We start from the raw sequence: 24,410 nt of genomic DNA, 5'->3' as shown, positions 1-24,410 counted from the left end.
TTACTTATTTTAAACTTTTTTTAAATATTAAATATATGTTTTAAACACTAAACCAAGAGAATATGCAGATGACACAACTACAGAACAAACAAGTGATGAATGAAATTCCAGTTTTGATAAACCATTCAAGATTCATCGAAAATTTTGTGTTCTATCTCACCCCAAAAATTAAAAAAAAATTGCCTCATAAAGATAATAATAAATATTAATAAATTTTATGAACATATAGTAATGAAGATGATAGTAATCATATTGAATATGATTTTTTTAATAGTTTTGAAACAAGGATGTGAAAGTGTTTGTCCTTTATTTCATATTTTTTTAATGTTCATCTTTGAAGGCTCATATTAAAAATATTTTAAATTATTTCTATTATATTGTGATCATGTTAAATAATGAACTCTATTACTAACCAATAAATAATTTTTTTTAAATATGTCTTATGGTACTCGTTATAATAACAAAGAAATTGCAATAGTGAATCCATCTGTTTTAAAATAATTACAAAAAAATAATGCTGACAAATATTGAAAAACTAAACTAAATAACAAAAAATTTAATGTAGATACTTTAAATTTTTTTCAAGTAATTTCATCCTGAATATTCTAAACGTTTCAAATTTTACCAAAATTAATCATGCATAAAAGTACTACGTAGACACCTAAATTCTCATGTAATTACAAAATAGTGAGAAAAGTAATAGAAAAAGAGCATCGTAAACAAAATGATGGATAAATATTGATATGACTTAAACAAGTTATTATATATAAAAGAAAACATAATTCAAGAATTAAAAATGAAAATAATTTTACCATAATTAATAGGTTGAAATTTATATTTCATGAAAAACTTAATTTTTATTTTTGGTTTTAAAATTCCGTATTATAGGCTAAGCTCACAACCCTTCTAACACCCTAAAGACTCATAAGATACAAGTAGCAAACCACCATCATGCAATTACCATAGTGCATTGTCAAATGCATTTGGTAACTAATTTGCTACTAAGTGTTACATGAGATGTACCCATAAAATGTATGCATTACATGACTATCCCAACTAATTTCATCCAATGTAATGAAATCTCAATTAATTTTACATTATTGAATGTTTTTTTTATCATTAATAAAATATCTTTTAGTTTATATATGTTATTTTAAAACACCCCTTTTATTTTTAAAGGACACGTTTTCACTACTAATTAAAATTCGCAGAGTACTACTACTTTTTTTACATTACTACTATTAATTTTTATTATATTAAGAAAGTTACATTCAATTATACAATAGATAGTGAGCCCGATTATTTGGACCTTATTTTGAAAGATTTGAGTGTATTTAGTCAAGCTCTTAAAAACAAACAAAACAACAAAAACTATAAAATATATTATACATCTTGTCAATACTTATAAACACCTTTTGAATATGATTTATTATTGGAAAAACACAAAGTCTCTGAAGAGTTTATCTAGTGTTACACTTTTTCTCTTAAAAATTAATTTTATAGAGACGAATTAAGTAATATTTTAGTTTTATTATGATATTTATATATGATATCAATAAGTTAGTATCAGAAACCACATTTCATGTCAAATTCTAATTCTATTACTTAAGTACATATAGACATCACTTGAAATTATTAGAATAAGATTCTAAATAATAACATTTACATTATTGATTTGTTAATGTTATTATTTTGAATAAGATCTTAAATCATAATATTAACAATGTTGATTTGTTAGTTTCTTTATGATAGAGTTTATTCACTTAAATTGTAATGTATAGATATTTAAGTTATTTTAACTCTAAAATTCTAAAGTATAATGTATTGATATCATAATATGTTGTTTTAAGAAATGACCATGAAAATACGAAATAAAGAAAATGACATCTTGTATAGACAGAGATGGGTTAAAGTTATGAAAAGCAAAACGTATTAATAAAGTAGAGCTACTTCTATTGGAAACATGAAACCTATTAGATGGATACTAGGCAAAAGAACTGAGTTTGCTTTGTACATTATAGGATGTGTTGAAACACTACAAATGCATGTCTTTGAATTAAAATGACATATACATATACATATTACTTGGCTACTTAACGTAATTGTTTAACATAGTAGCCTTCTCAAGGTGACTATGTTTACTACGCCAAATCAACATTGGTAGAACGATTTACTTATTTTAAACTTTTTTTAAAAATTAAATATATGTTTTAAACACTAAACCAAGAGAATATGCAGATGACACAACTACAGAACAAACAAGTGATGAATGAAATTCCAGTTTTGATAAACCATTCAAGATTCATCGAAAATTTTGTGTTCTATCTCACCCCAAAAATTAAAAAAAAATTGCCTCATAAAGATAATAATAAATATTAATAAATTTTATGAACATATAGTAATGAAGATGATAGTAATCATATTGAATATGATTTTTTTAATAGTTTTGAAACAAGGATGTGAAAGTGTTTGTCCTTTATTTCATATTTTTTTAATGTTCATCTTTGAAGGCTCATATTAAAAATATTTTAAATTATTTCTATTATATTGTGATCATGTTAAATAATGAACTCTATTACTAACCAATAAATAATTTTTTTAAATATGTCTTATGGTACTCGTTATAATAACAAAGAAATTGCAATAGTGAATCCATCTATTTTAAAATAATTACAAAAAAATAATGCTGACAAATATTGAAAAACTAAACTAAATAACAAAAAATTTAATGTAGATACTTTAAATTTTTTTCAAGTAATTTCATCCTGAATATTCTAAACGTTTCAAATTTTACCAAAATTAATCATGCATAAAAGTACTACGTAGACACCTAAATTCTCATGTAATTACAAAATAGTGAGAAAAGTAATAGAAAAAGAGCATCGTAAACAAAATGATGGATAAATATTGATATGACTTAAACAAGTTATTATATATAAAAGAAAACATAATTCAAGAATTAAAAATGAAAATAATTTTACCATAATTAATAGGTTGAAATTTATATTTCATGAAAAACTTAATTTTTATTTTTGGTTTTAAAATTCCGTATTATAGGCTAAGCTCACAACCCTTCTAACACCCTAAAGACTCATAAGATACAAGTAGCAAACCACCATCATGCAATTACCATAGTGCATTGTCAAATGCATTTGGTAACTAATTTGCTACTAAGTGTTACATGAGATGTACCCATAAAATGTATGCATTACATGACTATCCCAACTAATTTCATCCAATGTAATGAAATCTCAATTAATTTTACATTATTGAATGTTTTTTTTATCATTAATAAAATATCTTTTAGTTTATATATGTTATTTTAAAACACCCCTTTTATTTTTAAAGGACACGTTTTCACTACTAATTAAAATTCGCAGAGTACTACTACTTTTTTTACATTACTACTATTAATTTTTATTACATTAAGAAAGTTACATTCAATTATACAATAGATAGTGAGCCCGATTATTTGGACCTTATTTTGAAAGATTTGAGTGTATTTAGTCAAGCTCTTAAAAACAAACAAAACAACAAAAACTATAAAATATATTATACATCTTGTCAATACTTATAAACACCTTTTGAATATGATTTATTATTGGAAAAACACAAAGTCTCTGAAGAGTTTATCTAGTGTTACACTTTTTCTCTTAAAAATTAATTTTATAGAGACGAATTAAGTAATATTTTAGTTTTATTATGATATTTATATATGATATCAATAAGTTAGTATCAGAAACCACATTTCATGCCAAATTCTAATTCTATTACTTAAGTACATATAGACATCACTTGAAATTATTAGAATAAGATTCTAAATAATAACATTTACATTATTGATTTGTTAATGTTATTATTTTGAATAAGATCTTAAATCATAATATTAACAATGTTGATTTGTTAGTTTCTTTATGATAGAGTTTATTCACTTAAATTGTAATGTATAGATATTTAAGTTATTTTAACTCTAAAATTCTAAAGTATAATGTATTGATATCATAATATGTTGTTTTAAGAAATGACCATGAAAATACGAAATAAAGAAAATGACATCTTGTATAGACAGAGATGGGTTAAAGTTATGAAAAGCAAAACGTATTGTAAAAATAAAGTAGAGCTACTTCTATTGGAAACATGAAACCTATTAGATGGATACTAGGCAAAAGAACTGAGTTTGCTTTGTACATTATAGGATGTGTTGAAACACTACAAATGCATGTCTTTGAATTAAAATGACATATACATATACATATTACTTGGCTACTTAACGTAATTGTTTAACATAGTAGCCTTCTCAAGGTGACTATGTTTACTACGCCAAATCAACATTGGTAGAACGATTTACTTATTTTAAACTTTTTTTAAAAATTAAATATATGTTTTAAACACTAAACCAAGAGAATATGCAGATGACACAACTACAGAACAAACAAGTGATGAATGAAATTCCAGTTTTGATAAACCATTCAAGATTCATCGAAAATTTTGTGTTCTATCTCACCCCAAAAATTAAAAAAAAATTGCCTCATAAAGATAATAATAAATATTAATAAATTTTATGAACATATAGTAATGAAGATGATAGTAATCATATTGAATATGATTTTTTTAATAGTTTTGAAACAAGGATGTGAAAGTGTTTGTCCTTTATTTCATATTTTTTTAATGTTCATCTTTGAAGGCTCATATTAAAAATATTTTAAATTATTTCTATTATATTGTGATCATGTTAAATAATGAACTCTATTACTAACCAATAAATAATTTTTTTTAAATATGTCTTATGGTACTCGTTATAATAACAAAGAAATTGCAATAGTGAATCCATCTATTTTAAAATAATTACAAAAAAATAATGCTGACAAATATTGAAAAACTAAACTAAATAACAAAAAATTTAATGTAGATACTTTAAATTTTTTTCAAGTAATTTCATCCTGAATATTCTAAACGTTTCAAATTTTACCAAAATTAATCATGCATAAAAGTACTACGTAGACACCTAAATTCTCATGTAATTACAAAATAGTGAGAAAAGTAATAGAAAAAGAGCATCGTAAACAAAATGATGGATAAATATTGATATGACTTAAACAAGTTATTATATATAAAAGAAAACATAATTCAAGAATTAAAAATGAAAATAATTTTACCATAATTAATAGGTTGAAATTTATATTTCATGAAAAACTTAATTTTTATTTTTGGTTTTAAAATTCCGTATTATAGGCTAAGCTCACAACCCTTCTAACACCCTAAAGACTCATAAGATACAAGTAGCAAACCACCATCATGCAATTACCATAGTGCATTGTCAAATGCATTTGGTAACTAATTTGCTACTAAGTGTTACATGAGATGTACCCATAAAATGTATGCATTACATGACTATCCCAACTAATTTCATCCAATGTAATGAAATCTCAATTAATTTTACATTATTGAATGTTTTTTTTATCATTAATAAAATATCTTTTAGTTTATATATGTTATTTTAAAACACCCCTTTTATTTTTAAAGGACACGTTTTCACTACTAATTAAAATTCGCAGAGTACTACTACTTTTTTTACATTACTACTATTAATTTTTATTACATTAAGAAAGTTACATTCAATTATACAATAGATAGTGAGCCCGATTATTTGGACCTTATTTTGAAAGATTTGAGTGTATTTAGTCAAGCTCTTAAAAACAAACAAAACAACAAAAACTATAAAATATATTATACATCTTGTCAATACTTATAAACACCTTTTGAATATGATTTATTATTGGAAAAACACAAAGTCTCTGAAGAGTTTATCTAGTGTTACACTTTTTCTCTTAAAAATTAATTTTATAGAGACGAATTAAGTAATATTTTAGTTTTATTATGATATTTATATATGATATCAATAAGTTAGTATCAGAAACCACATTTCATGCCAAATTCTAATTCTATTACTTAAGTACATATAGACATCACTTGAAATTATTAGAATAAGATTCTAAATAATAACATTTACATTATTGATTTGTTAATGTTATTATTTTGAATAAGATCTTAAATCATAATATTAACAATGTTGATTTGTTAGTTTCTTTATGATAGAGTTTATTCACTTAAATTGTAATGTATAGATATTTAAGTTATTTTAACTCTAAAATTCTAAAGTATAATGTATTGATATCATAATATGTTGTTTTAAGAAATGACCATGAAAATACGAAATAAAGAAAATGACATCTTGTATAGACAGAGATGGGTTAAAGTTATGAAAAGCAAAACGTATTGTAAAAATAAAGTAGAGCTACTTCTATTGGAAACATGAAACCTATTAGATGGATACTAGGCAAAAGAACTGAGTTTGCTTTGTACATTATAGGATGTGTTGAAACACTACAAATGCATGTCTTTGAATTAAAATGACATATACATATACATATTACTTGGCTACTTAACGTAATTGTTTAACATAGTAGTCTTCTCAAGGTGACTATGTTTACTACGCCAAATCAACATTGGTAGAACGATTTACTTATTTTAAACTTTTTTTAAAAATTAAATATATGTTTTAAACACTAAACCAAGAGAATATGCAGATGACACAACTACAGAACAAACAAGTGATGAATGAAATTCCAGTTTTGATAAACCATTCAAGATTCATCGAAAATTTTGTGTTCTATCTCACCCCAAAAATTAAAAAAAAATTGCCTCATAAAGATAATAATAAATATTAATAAATTTTATGAACATATAGTAATGAAGATGATAGTAATCATATTGAATATGATTTTTTTAATAGTTTTGAAACAAGGATGTGAAAGTGTTTGTCCTTTATTTCATATTTTTTTAATGTTCATCTTTGAAGGCTCATATTAAAAATATTTTAAATTATTTCTATTATATTGTGATCATGTTAAATAATGAACTCTATTACTAACCAATAAATAATTTTTTTTAAATATGTCTTATGGTACTCGTTATAATAACAAAGAAATTGCAATAGTGAATCCATCTATTTTAAAATAATTACAAAAAAATAATGCTGACAAATATTGAAAAACTAAACTAAATAACAAAAAATTTAATGTAGATACTTTAAATTTTTTTCAAGTAATTTCATCCTGAATATTCTAAACGTTTCAAATTTTACCAAAATTAATCATGCATAAAAGTACTACGTAGACACCTAAATTCTCATGTAATTACAAAATAGTGAGAAAAGTAATAGAAAAAGAGCATCGTAAACAAAATGATGGATAAATATTGATATGACTTAAACAAGTTATTATATATAAAAGAAAACATAATTCAAGAATTAAAAATGAAAATAATTTTACCATAATTAATAGGTTGAAATTTATATTTCATGAAAAACTTAATTTTTATTTTTGGTTTTAAAATTCCGTATTATAGGCTAAGCTCACAACCCTTCTAACACCCTAAAGACTCATAAGATACAAGTAGCAAACCACCATCATGCAATTACCATAGTGCATTGTCAAATGCATTTGGTAACTAATTTGCTACTAAGTGTTACATGAGATGTACCCATAAAATGTATGCATTACATGACTATCCCAACTAATTTCATCCAATGTAATGAAATCTCAATTAATTTTACATTATTGAATGTTTTTTTTATCATTAATAAAATATCTTTTAGTTTATATATGTTATTTTAAAACACCCCTTTTATTTTTAAAGGACACGTTTTCACTACTAATTAAAATTCGCAGAGTACTACTACTTTTTTTACATTACTACTATTAATTTTTATTACATTAAGAAAGTTACATTCAATTATACAATAGATAGTGAGCCCGATTATTTGGACCTTATTTTGAAAGATTTGAGTGTATTTAGTCAAGCTCTTAAAAACAAACAAAACAACAAAAACTATAAAATATATTATACATCTTGTCAATACTTATAAACACCTTTTGAATATGATTTATTATTGGAAAAACACAAAGTCTCTGAAGAGTTTATCTAGTGTTACACTTTTTCTCTTAAAAATTAATTTTATAGAGACGAATTAAGTAATATTTTAGTTTTATTATGATATTTATATATGATATCAATAAGTTAGTATCAGAAACCACATTTCATGCCAAATTCTAATTCTATTACTTAAGTACATATAGACATCACTTGAAATTATTAGAATAAGATTCTAAATAATAACATTTACATTATTGATTTGTTAATGTTATTATTTTGAATAAGATCTTAAATCATAATATTAACAATGTTGATTTGTTAGTTTCTTTATGATAGAGTTTATTCACTTAAATTGTAATGTATAGATATTTAAGTTATTTTAACTCTAAAATTCTAAAGTATAATGTATTGATATCATAATATGTTGTTTTAAGAAATGACCATGAAAATACGAAATAAAGAAAATGACATCTTGTATAGACAGAGATGGGTTAAAGTTATGAAAAGCAAAACGTATTGTAAAAATAAAGTAGAGCTACTTCTATTGGAAACATGAAACCTATTAGATGGATACTAGGCAAAAGAACTGAGTTTGCTTTGTACATTATAGGATGTGTTGAAACACTACAAATGCATGTCTTTGAATTAAAATGACATATACATATACATATTACTTTGCTACTTAACGTAATTGTTTAACATAGTAGTCTTCTCAAGGTGACTATGTTTACTACGCCAAATCAACATTGGTAGAACGATTTACTTATTTTAAACTTTTTTTAAAAATTAAATATATGTTTTAAACACTAAACCAAGAGAATATGCAGATGACACAACTACAGAACAAACAAGTGATGAATGAAATTCCAGTTTTGATAAACCATTCAAGATTCATCGAAAATTTTGTGTTCTATCTCACCCCAAAAATTAAAAAAAAATTGCCTCATAAAGATAATAATAAATATCAATAAATTTTATGAACATATAGTAATGAAGATGATAGTAATCATATTGAATATGATTTTTTTAATAGTTTTGAAACAAGGATGTGAAAGCGTTTGTCCTTTATTTCATATTTTTTTAATGTTCATCTTTGAAGGCTCATATTAAAAATATTTTAAATTATTTCTATTATATTGTGATCATGTTTTCACTCAAGACTCGAGTAGAGAGTCATTCCCTCAAGGTTTGCAATCAAAGTATCTAAGTACCAACGATCCAAAGAAGCCAACTATATATAGATATATATATATATATATATATATATATATATATATATATATATATATATATATATATATATATAATATATATTATATATATATATATATATATATATATATATATATATATATATATATATATATATATATATATATATATATATATATATATATTATATATATATATATATAGATAGATAAAAATCAAAAAGATAAATAAAAGCCACACAAGTAAACAAACATAAGCACTTACAACAAACCTAAACTAGGCTTGACTCACATAGGGAGGCCTCCCTAGCAGAGTCGCATCTGTCGTACCTTGAAAAATGAGAAAATAACCTCGCGAAGCGTAATCGCACGCTTGCGGGATGGACTTAACAAAGTCGCCACCGAAATTTATTTATTCCTAAAGAGGGAAAGGGAAAATATCGATAAAATCGCTAAAAGAATGACTATGAAATGGTCATCACAATCAAATCAAAGTTTGTGTGTCGGTTACACAGAGGGAAGATATTAGCACCCTTCACGTCCTATGTACTTAACGTGAACCATTTGGTTAGTTATGCGCATTAGTGTTTGCTTGGAAATGTTAGACTTCTTGAATTATTGAAAGGAAAAAGAAGATGACAAATGGTTTATTTTTTATTAGGGTGTCTGACGAGATTTTGAATCTCGCTCCTACGTATCTCCGGGTGAAATAGAGAACTCAAGGCTTACGTAGTTCTGGGTAGAAAATGGTTGTTTGTTGGTCGATTTTAGCGAAAGCTATTTTGTGTCAATCGAAGGAAATATTACTTACCCAAAATAGGTGAGGAGCGGGCGTTTGCATCACATTGAATGGATTTAGAAATCAACATTCACGGGAAAACGTCACTTATCTCAACTCACACGATTGTAGATGAAGCATTGTCTAGCATCATCTCGAGACAAAATACCTTTCGTTTGTGAAAAAGGTTTGAAAGATAGTAAGGCGGAGGGAAAAAAAGAGTTTGATTGGTTGAATGACTTTTTAGGTTTAAAGACGAATATTCATCAATTGCAAGCAATTACTACTTAGGTCTAGTATTCGGGACTATGACTGGACCTTTCACCCAAGTAGTCTTTTTCTTCCTATTTTGTTATGAAAAGGGTTTGAATATTTACAAGTATTTTGAAGGTTTATTTGATAAAATGCACTTGATGTTGATTGAGGTTTGTTTTGTATTTACAAAAAAGGTTTGAAATGATTGGAGAATTTGAAAATGATTTATGGTTGAAGTGAAATGGAGTGGAAATGGTTGATGGTGAACTTAAGAAAAAATAATCGACATTGGATCAAACATTTTATACTTTTTTGTTCTTTTTGAAAATGGTTGATTTTTTTTTATTTTTGATTAACGATCTACCTAAAGGAAATAAAAGCAAGAAAATGAATGGAAATTACAAGCAACGGATGGGGAACATTTGTCTTGGGGAATTCGATAAAGCAATATAAACTAATCAAACAAGTAAATATAAACACACAAAAAGAAAAGAGTTCATTGCAAGAAGGCCCAAGAGTTGTTGGTGCAAAGGTAGAATAAAGATGAATATTCTTATTAAGAGAATGACGGCTACAAAAAGGATTAAAAGTTACAATGATTGACACCCTATTTATAAGCTAAAACTAGGGTTACTACAATAGGATAAAATACTAAAATACCCTCTAACAAACTTAGGGGCTAAGAAAATAATACAATTTAAATATGAATTAAATCTAATAAAATCTAATACCATCCCTTAATTCATATTCCATCAAAATTTGTAACACCAATTCCATCCCTTAATATGAGAAATTGGTCAGTCTTGATAGCTTTCGTCAGAACATCTGCCAACTGCTTCTGAGTGCTGCAGTGTACAACTTCTAACACTCCCCTCTGAACTTGATGTCTCAGAAAATGATACTTGGTCTCAATGTGCTTGCTTCTCCCATGCAACACTGGGTTTCTGGCAAGATTGATTGCAGACTTGTTGTCAATCATCAGCTTCAGAGGTTTGTTTACTTTAATCTTCAGATCCTGCAATAGATTCAGAATCCACACAGCTTGGCATGCAGTAACAGCACCTGCAATATATTCAGCTTCACAAGTTGACAACGCCACAACAGGTTGCTTCTTGGAACACCAAGAAATGGGACCTCCCAGAAATTTGAATAAGTACCCAGACGTACTTCTTCTGTCAACTCTGTCTCCACACCAATCAGAATCTGAATAACTCAGAAGTTCTGACTCATCCTTTCTTCCAGAAGGAAATAATACTCCATACTTCAGAGTTCCCTTGATATACCTCAGAATCCTGACAGCAGCTTGGTAATGGGACCACTTAGGTTTACTCATGAACCTACTAACCATCCCAACTGAGTAGCAAATATCAGGTCTGGTATTGCACAAATACCTCAGAGAACCAACCAACTGTTTGAAGGTTGTAGCATCCACATCCTTTCCATCAGAGTCAGAATCCAGTTTCTGATTTGTATCAGAAGGTGTGACAGCAATCTTACAATTCTTCAGATCAAATCTCTTCAGAAGTTCTAATTCATACTTGAGCTGATGCAAAATAATACCTTTCTCAGAGTATCTGAACTCCATCCCTAGAAAGTATGTCATTTTGCCTAGATCAGTCATTTCGAATTCATTCATCAGAACTTTCTTGAACTTGGCTATCTCCTGTTCAGAACTTCCAGTCAGCAGTATATCATCAACATATAAACATACCAGAGTCATATTTCCTTCAGAAGTATGCTGAACATAGACACCGTACTCCATCTCACATTTCTGAAAGCCTTGCTTCTTGAAAAATGAATCAATCTTCTGATTCCAAGCTCTGGGCGCTTGTTTCAATCCATATAGAGCTTTGTATAATCTGTACACCATCCCTTCCTGATTCTTTTTCACAAATCTAGGAGGTTGTGACACGTAAACTTCTTCTTCTAATGGACCGTTCAGAAATGCAGATTTTACATCTAAATGCATCAGAGGCCAATTCCTGTTAGCAGCTATTGCAATCACCATTCTGATTGTTTCATGTCTTGCTACAGGTGCAAACACTTCAGAGTAATCCAGCCCAGGTTTCTGTAGAAATCCTCTGGCTACCAACCTTGCTTTATGTTTGCCAATTGAACCATCTGGCTTTAACTTCTGCTTGAAAACCCATCTGACGCTGATGGCTTTCTTGTCTTTTGGAAGTTCTGTCAGCTTCCAAGTCTTGTTCCTCTCTATAGCATCAAGTTCTTCTTTCATGGCCTTCAGCCAGAGCTTCTGCTTAAGAGCCTCTTCTGTACTTATGAGTTTAGAGTCTACTAACATGGCACATTGAATAACTTCTCCTTCAGAGTCTACTTCAGTGTCTTGCAGCATGTCAAATTCTGCATATCTTCTGGGGATGTTTCTGACTCTTTGTGGTCTCTGAACTTGTTCAGAGTCTTCAACTTCAGAGTTTCTACCTTCAGATGGTTGACTTCCTCCAGAGCTTTGACCATCTGAAGGTTCTGGCATATTTCCAAAGTCTGAATTGCCACCAGAATCTGGATTACCATCAGAGTCTGGGTCATCAGAGTCAGGATCATCAGAGTCTGAAACATCAGAGTCTGCAACATCAGAGTCTGGAACATCAGAGTCTGGAACATCAGATTCTGGATCACTATCAGAGTCAGAATCAACGTCAGAATTTACTCCAACCTCAGAAATTCTGAACTCTGACCTTTCTTCAGAAGTTCTAACATCAGAATCAGATTGAGACTTATTCCAATTCCAAACTTCTGATTCCTTCACAATCACATCTCTGCTGAATTCAATTTTATTGGTTTCTGGACAATAGAGCTTGTATGCACCTGTACTGTGGTACCCTATCAGAATCATCACTTTGCTTCTATCATCCAGCTTCTGTCTTCTGGCTTCTGGAACATGTTTATAGCAAACAGAACCAAACACCTTCAGATGACTAACACTTTGCTTATCTCCAGTCCACTTCTGTATTGGAACTATTTCCTTCAACTTCTTCGTAGGACATCGGTTGAGTACATACGTTGCAGTGGCAACAGCTTCTCCCCAGAGCTTCTGAGGAAGTTTCTTCTCCTTTAGCATGCTTCTCACCATATCAAGCAAAGTGCGGTTTCTTCTTTCAGCAAGACCATTGTGTTGAGGGGTATAAGGAGCAGTAACCTCATGCTCAATTCCATTCTCCTCACAGAATTTCTGGAATTCTTTGGAGTTATACTCACCTCCACCGTCAGTTCTAAGAATCTTCAACTTCTGACCACTCTGATTCTCAGCCTTCATTCTGAACTTCTTGAATTCATCAAACACCTCGTGTTTAAACTTAATAAGGGATACCCATGTCATTCTTGTGAATTCATCAACAAATAACACAAAGTATTTATTCCCTCCAATCGATGCTACTGGAAATGGACCACACACATCAGAATGTACAACTCCCAAGGCATGTTTTGCTCTTGGAGCAGTTTCTGACGCAAATGGCAATCGTGGTTGTTTTCCTTCCATGCAAACTTTGCATGACTTTTCAGGCTTCTTAATTGCAGGAATTCCATGTACCAACTTCTTTGAATTCAGATGTTTTAAGCTTCTGAAATTCAAATGACCAAATCTTCTGTGCCACAGCTCACTCTCCTTCTCAGCACTTGTTGCACTAAGACATTCTGAGTCTGCAGTTCTGACATTCACCTTGAATGTTCTATTCCTTCCCTGTTCTGACTCCATAATCAACTTCTGATTGCAGTCATACAACTTCAGAAGATTGTCTTTCATGGTAACTGAAAAACCTTTCTCAATTAATTGTCCCACACTCATCAGATTGCTTCTGATGCCAGGTACATACCACACGTTCTGAATCAATGCTGTTTTCCCATTGTTCAGAGTCACTCTGACATTTCCCATACCTTCTGCATTAAGATATTTGTCATCAGCACATCTGATCTTTGTCCTCTTTTCAGAGTCAAAGTCAACCAGCCATTTCTTGTTTCCAGTAAGATGATTTGAGCAGCCAGTGTCCATATACCACCAGTCTATCAGATCCATATTATCAGATTCAGAGGCCATCAATAGCACAGATTCGTCATCAGAACTTCTGGCTATATTTGCTTCTTCTGATTTTCTCTCCTTGTTTGACCAACAGTCTCTAACAAGGTGACCAAATTTCTTACAGCAGTAACATTGGATTTTCTTCTTGTCATACTTCTCTTTTCCCTTCTGAGCATTCTTTTGTCTATCAGAGGTTGAGCTTTCTGACTTCTGACCACCATCAGATCTTCTCCTGACTTCTGACTGCTTCTGATACCTCCTATCAGAAGTTGCTTTCAGAGCCTGTTGCTCTATTTCCCTTTCAGAAGTTCTCTCAGTCAAACGCAACTCTTGCGCTTCTAGACTGCTCTGCAGCTCTTCAATTCTCATGGTGCTCAGATCTTTGGAATGTTCTATTGCTACCACAATGTAATCAAATTGAGAGGTAAGGGATCTCAATACCTTCTCCATGATTGTTTCTTCAGAAAGAGTTTCTCCACACGCTTTCATCTCATTAGTGATCAGAATCACTCTGGAGATGTATTCAGAAACTTTCTCATTATTCTTCATGTTGAGATTCTCATATTGCTTTCTCAAGGACTGAAGCTTCACCTTCTTCACTGATGCGTCACCACCATAACATCTAACCAGTGTGTCCCACGCAGCCTTTGCTGTCGTTGAATCTGCAATCTTCTCAAACACATTTACATCAACACATTGATGAATGAAGAACAATGCTTTCTGATCCTTCTTCCTTACTTCCTTCTGCGTGTTTTTCTGTTCATCCGTTGCATCTGCTGCTACCGGAATATAACCATCAGTGACAAGATCTAGAACATCTTGAGCACCGAACAGTACACGCATTTGGATCATCCAACGATTCCAGTTTTTACCGTCAAATACTGGAAGTTTGGTGTTCATGTTGCCGTTTCCGTTCATCTTTCTACCTTGCACAGTACACTCAGATTTCTCACACAGTGTTTCCCAACCCACAGAATTAAAATTCTGATCAGATTTTGTTCAAGATTCAACACGAATCTAAGAATCAAAATCAAACACACAAGACCTCACGTTCACTCGTGTTTCCCGTGTTTCCCAATGATTCCGAACCGGAGCTCTAGATACCAATTGTTGGTGCAAAGGTAGAATAAAGATGAATATTCTTATTAAGAGAATGACGGCTACAAAAAGGATTAAAAGTTACAATGATTGACACCCTATTTATAAGCTAAAACTAGGGTTACTACAATAGGATAAAATACTAAAATACCCTCTAACAAACTTAGGGGCTAAGAAAATAATACAATTTAAATATGAATTAAATCTAATAAAATCTAATAAGAGTAAGCCATGAGACCGAAAAAACCGAACTCATTATAAGAAGGCCCAAGAGTAAGCCACAAAACCGAAATAAACTGAACACATTGTAATAAGACCCAAGAGTAAGCCACGGGACCGAAAACCAAACGAAATCGAAAGCCAACTGAATTTAGCTCTAAGCTAACTTAAAGTAGATTCGTGTAAGAACCACTTTATAAGAAGCTGAGCAAAAGTCTATGCGTCCAAGTGATTTTCGGAAGTTAATTGAATTTTAACTCCGAAATCGCACTGCAATTAAATTGATGCAACAATTAACTTAACAATCTACTTAGTAAATAAAAGACGAATAATTAATTAAATTACAAATGACTAATTAACAAAGAATTAAGTACTAACTAAATAATTAAACTAATAAAAAATAAAAATAAAAACAAAAAGAAAAACATGAGAGTGTAAAATTTATATGGGGTGTGCAAGCATTAACTTAACTTCCCAAACCCAACTAAATATGCTAAAACCCTAATTAGCCTAGAAAATAAATGATAATAAAAAGATAAAATATATGTATAAAGTAAAACAAAAACAAAAAAAATTGCAAACACTAGGGGGACAGCGCCCCATTTGGAGAGAAGAGAAAAAATTAAAACTAAAAACCTCCCGCTCATTTTTTGACACGTTGCATAAACAAAAAAACAAAGTTCTCTTCTCTCACAATAACGTTTTTTACTTTGTTTTTTTTTGTAAACTTAAAAATCCAATCAAATCAAAACAAGTGGCCCTTATTATTAAAGAAAATAAAATACCAACAAATGCCATGAATTAAAGAAATGAAACATTTTCAAAAACGCATGGCTTTCAAAAGCATAGCCTTCAAAATGCAACCTTTTGTGGGTTGAAGAGTTTGTTGAAGCAGTTCGAATCTGAATGAGGGAGTTTCATAGAAGGTTGCATTTTAGAAATCTTTTTGGTGGTTATGTGTTTATGGTTGTCGGTGTAATGGTTGTTGTGGAAGTTCATGGCTATCGGGTTTAGGAGGAAGTCTTGAGGTACGATGCAAATGTTGGAATGGTTTGTTGACATGGACAGTGGGAAGTTTGTCGCGGCAGAAGGTTGGTTGGTTTAGTGGGTTGTGTTCATGGTGATATTGTAGATCATGTCACAGTTTGGAGGTTGGAAAACATATTTAGAAATGGAAGGAAAACTTTGGTGGTGTTTCATTATTGTTACGTGAAGGAAATGAGAGGCTTGAATGGAAAAAATAATAAAGAAAAAACACTTTTTTCAAGTTTCTTTTGTTTCTCATACTTATTTTTTATGAGAGAGAGTGAAAAGGTTAATGTAAAGTGTGTGAAAATGAAGAGGAGTAAAATTGTGTTTGTTGTTGTTGTTTGGTGGTGTTGTGATGGCGGAAGAAGGTGAAGTTGGTCGTGTGATGTTAAGTAGTGAAGGAAAATTGTTTGAACGACGTAGCCGTCAGAGGAGATGTGGTGTTTATTTTGTTCCACGATGGTATATTGTAACAGGTTTGTTAGTGTGTTGAGATATGATGGAGAAATAACTTAATGAAGATGGTGTAAAGTTTGGTTGAGTTATGGTTATTTGAGATATTGATGGAGGGAATTGGTAGTAGTGAAGGGAAATGAAGGTGTAGTTATGGTTGGTGTTGTTGTTTTCTTCACTACAAGTGATGATATGTTGGTAGAGAATTAGGTATTTTAAGGTGAAAGGTGGTAGTTGTTTGTCATAGTTATTAAAAGAGTATGGAGAAAGGAGGATAAGTTGTGAGGTTGAAAATGAAAGAGAGTAGAAAAGTTGAAGAGTATGGATTTATGAAGATCGTGTTTTGGTTTTTTATGGTGAAGAAATGAAGGAGAGATGTGTGTGAAATGAAGGTAGGAGTTTAAGTGTGAGTAGGTTTATGAAGTGTATTAAGATGGAGGTTTATGGAGGGAAAAAAGTTCACGTTTCTTTATGGAGGGAGGTTATCAAAGTTAGCAAGTTGCAGGTTGTTGTTTTTGTGAAGGGATCCACACTTTGTAACATGGAAAACAAAGAAGAAGATGGTCATTGCGTGAACCATTCTTAACTCCTTGTCTTTCCTTTTGAAATTCTGAGAGAGACTTTTGTCATTGGTGAATGGCATTTTTCATCAACTTTATCAATTATTTTTGAAGTCACATGAGAGAGAGTAAAGGATAGTACATGCGTGCCGGATTGGATGATTGGTTCCTCCCACTTTCACCGATGACACTTAATATATATATCATGTTAGGGTTTTCAAATTTTCAAGTTTTACAAATGCCCTTCTCTTTTATGATTTTAATGTAAAATGAAACTAAAATAAATATGCAATAAAAATCAAACAAAATTAAATAAATAAGATAAATTAAAACAAATATAAGATAAGTCCTATTTATTTATTTCAACCATTTTGAAAAATGAACAAAAATAAAAAGACTCAAAATGAATAAAATTCGGGCATAAAAGTGCTAGAAAAAATAAACGGAATACACTACAATAATCAGCACGAAATAAAATTCTCGAAAATATACAATTTTGAAATAAAAAATGATCGGTTAAAAAGCTTAGGCTGATCAAAATGAGACCGAAAAAGTAGCCAAAAAAATAAAAGGAGCATGCCGGATTAAACTACGTGAACTGTAGATCAATAAAATTGACGTCTCCAAGCTCGACTTTGAAATTTTTCGTCTGCTAATTTAATATACATTTGAGGATCAGTTTGACCGGTCTTTCTGTAAATCCGAAAACATATTATGGCTGACATTTTAGGCATTATGAAAAATAAAATGCATGCTATTATGTGTAGATGATGAAAATGTATGATAAATGCATCGATTTATTGAATGAGGGGAAATTTTGGGGTATGAAAATTGCCACTATTTAAGTATCTTCAACCAGAGAATATGAAGAACGATACTCTTCATATGATCACGGTAGGAGATAATTAAATACTAAAAGACCCAAATTTTTCCCCTTTATGAAATGATATGAGATGTTATGAATGCATGAAAGAATCTTTTTTTTTTGTTTATTGGGGATATGATATAAAATGAACCTGAACATGATGTTTTATGATGGATGGAGAATGAAAGGTGGACCTGTGGGGGAATGATTGAGACTTATGGTAGTGATGATCCATAGGAAATAACAAAGACAATGAGGGTGAAGACTCACTAGGGATAACAAATTGCTGGAGAAAAGATGACAGAATGCCAAACGGCGTTGGACTTTTAAAAGGAAATGCCAAACAAGACTGGACTTTGACCGCATACATTTATAAAATATATACCAGTTTCACACGGAGTTTGCTAGACGAGGCTAGACTTGACCACATGCATCAGTAAAATATATATCGACTTCAAATGGAGTTTTCCAGGTCAGGCTGGACTATGGTTTAAGGGCGCCAAATCAAAATTGGACTTTTGAGGTCAAGGGATATAGGATCAACCAAAGACCTAGGTCAATGAAAAATGAGCGTGAAGTACTCTTCGGCTATGCAATAATTTGAATTTGCTTTTATGCATGATATATGAATGATCATGATATGCAAATGATGACATTCATGAAATGACATGAAATGAGGCTTGGCAAAATGCCTTTATTGGTGAATGAAAATGCAAGGTGAAATCACCAGGGAGAAACATGAGCAACTACTCTAACTGCTTACATGTTCTTCGAGAATAATCTTCTAAAGAAGTTCCAATTGGGAAGACTTCAACCGAGGTTCCTTGGGGAAGATTCAAAAGAAAATAACTAGGGAGTTTACTGCCGAGACTTACTTTGAGATACCTACTTCTGAGGTTTTCTTGAGAAAATACCTATTATCGAGGTCTATTGGGAAATCTTATGCCGAGTTCAACCTGGGAATCTACTGTTGAGATTCAGTTTGAGAGAGATATACCTACTCTCGATATTCTGCGAGGAAACACCTTCTGCCGAGGGCTATTGGGAAATCTTCTCCCGTGATTATCCAGGGAATCTTCTATCGAGGTTCAATGAAAGAAAATACTTGTTGTCGAGGTTTAACTAGGAAATATTCTGCATGTATACGTGCCAATAAAAATTGGACTTTGAAAGGTTCCAAGAAAGGTTGGACATTTATTGTAGATGTTTGAATTTCAAGGCTTTATGTTATGGGAATATGCTAGATGAATGCGATGATATGCATGGTATGATGCTAGAGCAAAGCGACATGATTACTACATGACAATGATTTATGTAATAACTTTAAGGTTTCCAATAATTCCCTTGTGGTGGGTAATGGATGAAAGGTCCTTTTGCAACAAAGCTTCTTTGTTAAAAGGCAGAGGTTATTTAATGGGGTGATAACATGATTTCTTGACACTCGTTTCAAACTCAATCAATTTTTTAAATAAAAAATGATTAGTTAAAAAGCTTAGGCTGATCAAAATGCGACCAAAAAAGTAGCCGAAAAAATAAAATGAGCATGCCAGGGTAAAATACGTGAACCGTAGATCAATAAAATTAACGTCTGCAAGCTTGATTTTGAAATTTTTTACCCGCTAATTTCACATACATTTGAGGATCAGTTCGACTAGTCTGTCTATAAATCCAAAAATTTATTATGGCTAACATCCTAGGATCTATGAAAAATAAAATGCATCTTATGATGAATAAATGAAGCAAATATATGATAAATGCATCGAATAATTGAATAAGACGCAAATTTGGAGTATGATATATATATATATATATATATATATATATATATATATATATATATATATATATATATATATATATATATATATATGTGTGTGTGTGTGTGTGTGTGTGTGTGTGTGTGTGTGTGTGTTTGTTTGTGTGTGTGTGTGTGTGTGTGTGTGTGTGTGTGTGAGTGTGTATCTTTATTCAGAATAACTAGCATTGAGATTGAAGTCACTTTGTTTGTGTGTATTGAGTAGAGGCAGTTTTCTTTGTTTAATGCTTGCGATCGTTCTTCTGATTTTGCATCGAAGGTGTTAATCGCCACAAGAGGTAACTGTTCTATTACATGTGTCTCATATCATAATTTTAATATCACGATTTCCCTTCAATGGTGTCTCATTAGCTCGTTGTAACACCCAATTTTACTTGAATTATTTATTTAAATTAATTTATTCTTTATTTATTTAATTAAATGAATCTTGTATGCACTGGATTGATGAATTGGTATTTTGGCATGTTTAGGATATGTTAGGGTTGATAGAAAATTGTTAGATATTTAATTAAAGAATTAGATAATTAGATAATTAAATAATATTAAAATTAAATAGAGAATAGATGTTTTGGATGCAAAATAGAATTTATGAGAAAAATAAGAGGAATGTTGAGAACTATGAGAGGAGTTGGGCCATATAGTAATCAGTAGGAGATAAAATTAGGTTTTTTTTTAATAAAAAGGGATTAAAAACCTAAGAGTTGTCAATATGTAAATAAGGAAATTGGGTTTCCAAGATTAAAACATTTTCAGCCCAATACAATCAAACAGTAAACATGAACAAGAAAAATAACACATTTATTTTTATACTGGTTCGCTGTTAACCAAGCTACCTCCCGTCCACCCGTCAAGTTGATTTTTCCTTATCAACAAGGACTCAATCCACTATAATCAAAACCGATTATAGATACACAAAGACTGCCCGACTTTGTCCTCTTGATTCTATCTGACTAAGCCCTAGTCACTCAAGGAATACAACTCAAACAAATGAGATTACAAGAATGCATTTACAAGATTTCTTCTATGAAAGCAGAATAACACAAGTTTAGTACAATGAATTTCTCACACAATGACGAACAAAAGCTCTATATATTTTTCTACGTTCTATACACAATAATATTTAGTTCAGCAATAGCGTTATGTAATAGCATAGTGAATAGCAACGTGAATTAGCAGCATATCCAATCTTCCAAGCCTCCTTTATAAAGGCAATGAAAATATTCGTTGGAGCGTAGAATTGGAATACGAAAATGCAACTGTAGCCTAGTATAATGACATGCATAATGGGAGGAAAATGGTACAATATTACAATCCTTAGCCCATAAAATACATGTAGTGGAAGGAATATTTGATCTTGTACTGTGTACTATTTTAATTATGCAAAATCTTTTGATCTTATCTTCTAATCTTCAGAGGCTTTTGAATAAATGATGTTGAAGCATGTTTAGAAGGATCAAGAGACTGGTTGAGAGAATCTTCAGAACCTTGGTCTTCATAGTCTTGACACAGTTCCTCAAAACCCAGTATCATACCCCAAAATTTACCCTCCCTTTTTCTTCTTTTCATATACCTCATTTGCATACATCAAATCATATCATGCATGACCATTACAGTTGATCATGGAATCACAAGCATGGCCATATTTTGGTTTGTATATTAACACTAGGGTTTCATTTTTTTTACTTGACAACTAACCCTAACTTCATGAAGAGATGGTACTTATTTGCTTTTGTTACTCAAGTATGTAATCATGCTTCAAAGTAAGGCAAAGTCAAGGGCTTTGATCAAGGGAAATGCAAGTTTGATCACGGTGATTCAAAGATGGTTCATGTGTTGATTTCCATGCCACAACCCTTAAAGTTCAAGCCATGCTCCATATCACTCAATCCCTAACCAAGGTCTCACCAAGTTATGCCAATTTCATCATCATCATCATGGCTTAAAATGCAAGAAAACACCAAATTGGCAAAAAGGGAAAGGTGGTTTGACCTAATTTGCAAGTGTGTCATGCCTTTAGTCCAAACTCCATAACTCCTTCAATTTTTATCTAAATGCCAAGATTCTTTTATCCAAATGTGCCTTTTAGGACCCTTTACAACTTTATTTCAAGGGTAAAACATCAACTCATCCATTTAAGACCTCATTTGTGCCAATGACCAAGTGGACAAAATGGGCCAAAACCTTGGCATGACCCATACTTTCCACCCTTTCCATTTTCAGCTCAATTATTCTTTTGACCCCACTCCTTTTGAATTGTGTTAAGATTATGGAAAAGATCATTTGGCCCAAGTTTGGCTCAAAATGCACGAAGGAATTGAAAGTTATGACATCATGAACATAGGACCACAAAATGACCAAGCATGTTGTAAAGTGCTTGACCAATTGCCTAGCCCATAAAACCAGCTCATGACCTCAACTTCACAAGACCATAAATTTCACCTCAAAGCTACCTTTGGATTTACTCTTTTTGAATCTTATTCTACTTCATGAAGTGATCATTTGGCTCACAAAAAATCACAAAATGCGTGAGTGGATTAGATTTGGCTTAAGCATGAACATGGTGACCTGAGTCTGTTTTGGTATGTGACCTATAATGTTGAAACTTGCATAAATCAACTTGGTACCACTTCTCACGCGTGCAAAACGATTACCTATGATCAAAGGCATCTGAGGACAACTTGAAACAACTTTAGAAGCTCCAAAATCACGAGTTTGGCACCAAAATTTCACACGATCGGGATCTGAAATTTTCCCACTCAATTCACACGAGTTCAAGCCAATTTCACACATATTTGGATCCCAGCACATTTCCTATAAATAGCTGAAGCTGTTTCCTTCATTTGCAAGCTTTTAAAGTCAAAGAAATCCTACCACCATTGAAGCCTGATACCTTAAATAACCAGTCAAGCTCTTTTTTTTTTCAAGCTCTTTTCCTTCCATTTCTTTGCCCATAATCCTTCATCGGCATCCTCTGAAAGTGTTTGAAGCTTTGCTTTGTTCTAAATCCTTTTGGAACCTAGCTAACGGATCCACCATTATTGACTTCTGAAGCTTCTTTCAAACAGGTAGATATGAGTTACAACTTTGAGCAAACAAGTTAACACAATATTCGCCTTGTTCCACTGATCAAAATCCCTAACCTACTGGTAATTTATTTTCATTATTCACCATTTTATTTTACTTTGAAGAACTAGGGTTCTTCGAGTGTTTAACCAAATTCTCCATGCTCAGAGCAAATCAATTGCTCTGATGCAGGGAGACATGAATGATGAAGTGTTTAGCAACTGAATCCATGCTTGATTCATGTTAAAAACACGAGTTCATGAATTTGCAAAATCATAAATTCTGAGGTTGAAGATAAAGTTCTTCACGCGTGTTGGAGCCAAATTCAAATCCCTTAGCCAATCAGCATGTGCCACCTTTGCTAGCTGTTGGATTCAAATATTTTAATTTCTTTTTTTATTTCCTTTTCTTCCAAAATTAATTTTAAATAGCTCCCTTACATTTTTTAATCCAATTTCTTTCCATAATTCCATAAAAATATTTTCCACCTCATGCCATTTTTTGCAATTTTTTAAAATTATTTTTGCATTTAATGCATATTTTCATTTACTTTTCATTTAATTTATATTTATATTTTATTCATTTTTTAATATTTTTAACCCCAACTTTTGAGGTCCATTCACTCTTATTCTTATTTACCTCTCACATTTTTTTTGGACTTTTGTTTGATGCTTTTACCTCCCTTTGGCATTTTCTATTTTATTTTCTTTATTTAATCAATATTAAATCATTATTAATTGAATTTTATTTTTCTTTTGATGATCATTTTATATTTTGAATTGACTTTGATTGCTTGGTTGATGAATTCTTCTTCATCTCAAATCATTAATAGATGGACTTGAGGTTGATCAACCTTCTTTGATTCAAAACTGTTGATAGATGATTGTGAATCATCTTCAATACTTTGCATCAATGATAGGTTAACCCTCGATGCACCGTATTTTTAGTCCTTTGATTTGAGGATAGAATGATCCCTTGTGATTACCTTGGTTCACTCTTTCCCTCTCTCTACTTTCATCTCTCTCTTTTTGCTTTAACCATTGTATTGCATGTTGTAGGAGATTAATTTTGTGTTAATTCTCTAAGATGACTGAT

Source organism: Lathyrus oleraceus, chromosome 1 (assembly GCF_024323335.1).
Source record: "Lathyrus oleraceus cultivar Zhongwan6 chromosome 1, CAAS_Psat_ZW6_1.0, whole genome shotgun sequence".
Lineage (NCBI taxonomy): Eukaryota > Viridiplantae > Streptophyta > Magnoliopsida > Fabales > Fabaceae > Lathyrus > Lathyrus oleraceus.
Note: the sequence above shows the minus strand (reverse complement) of the source record.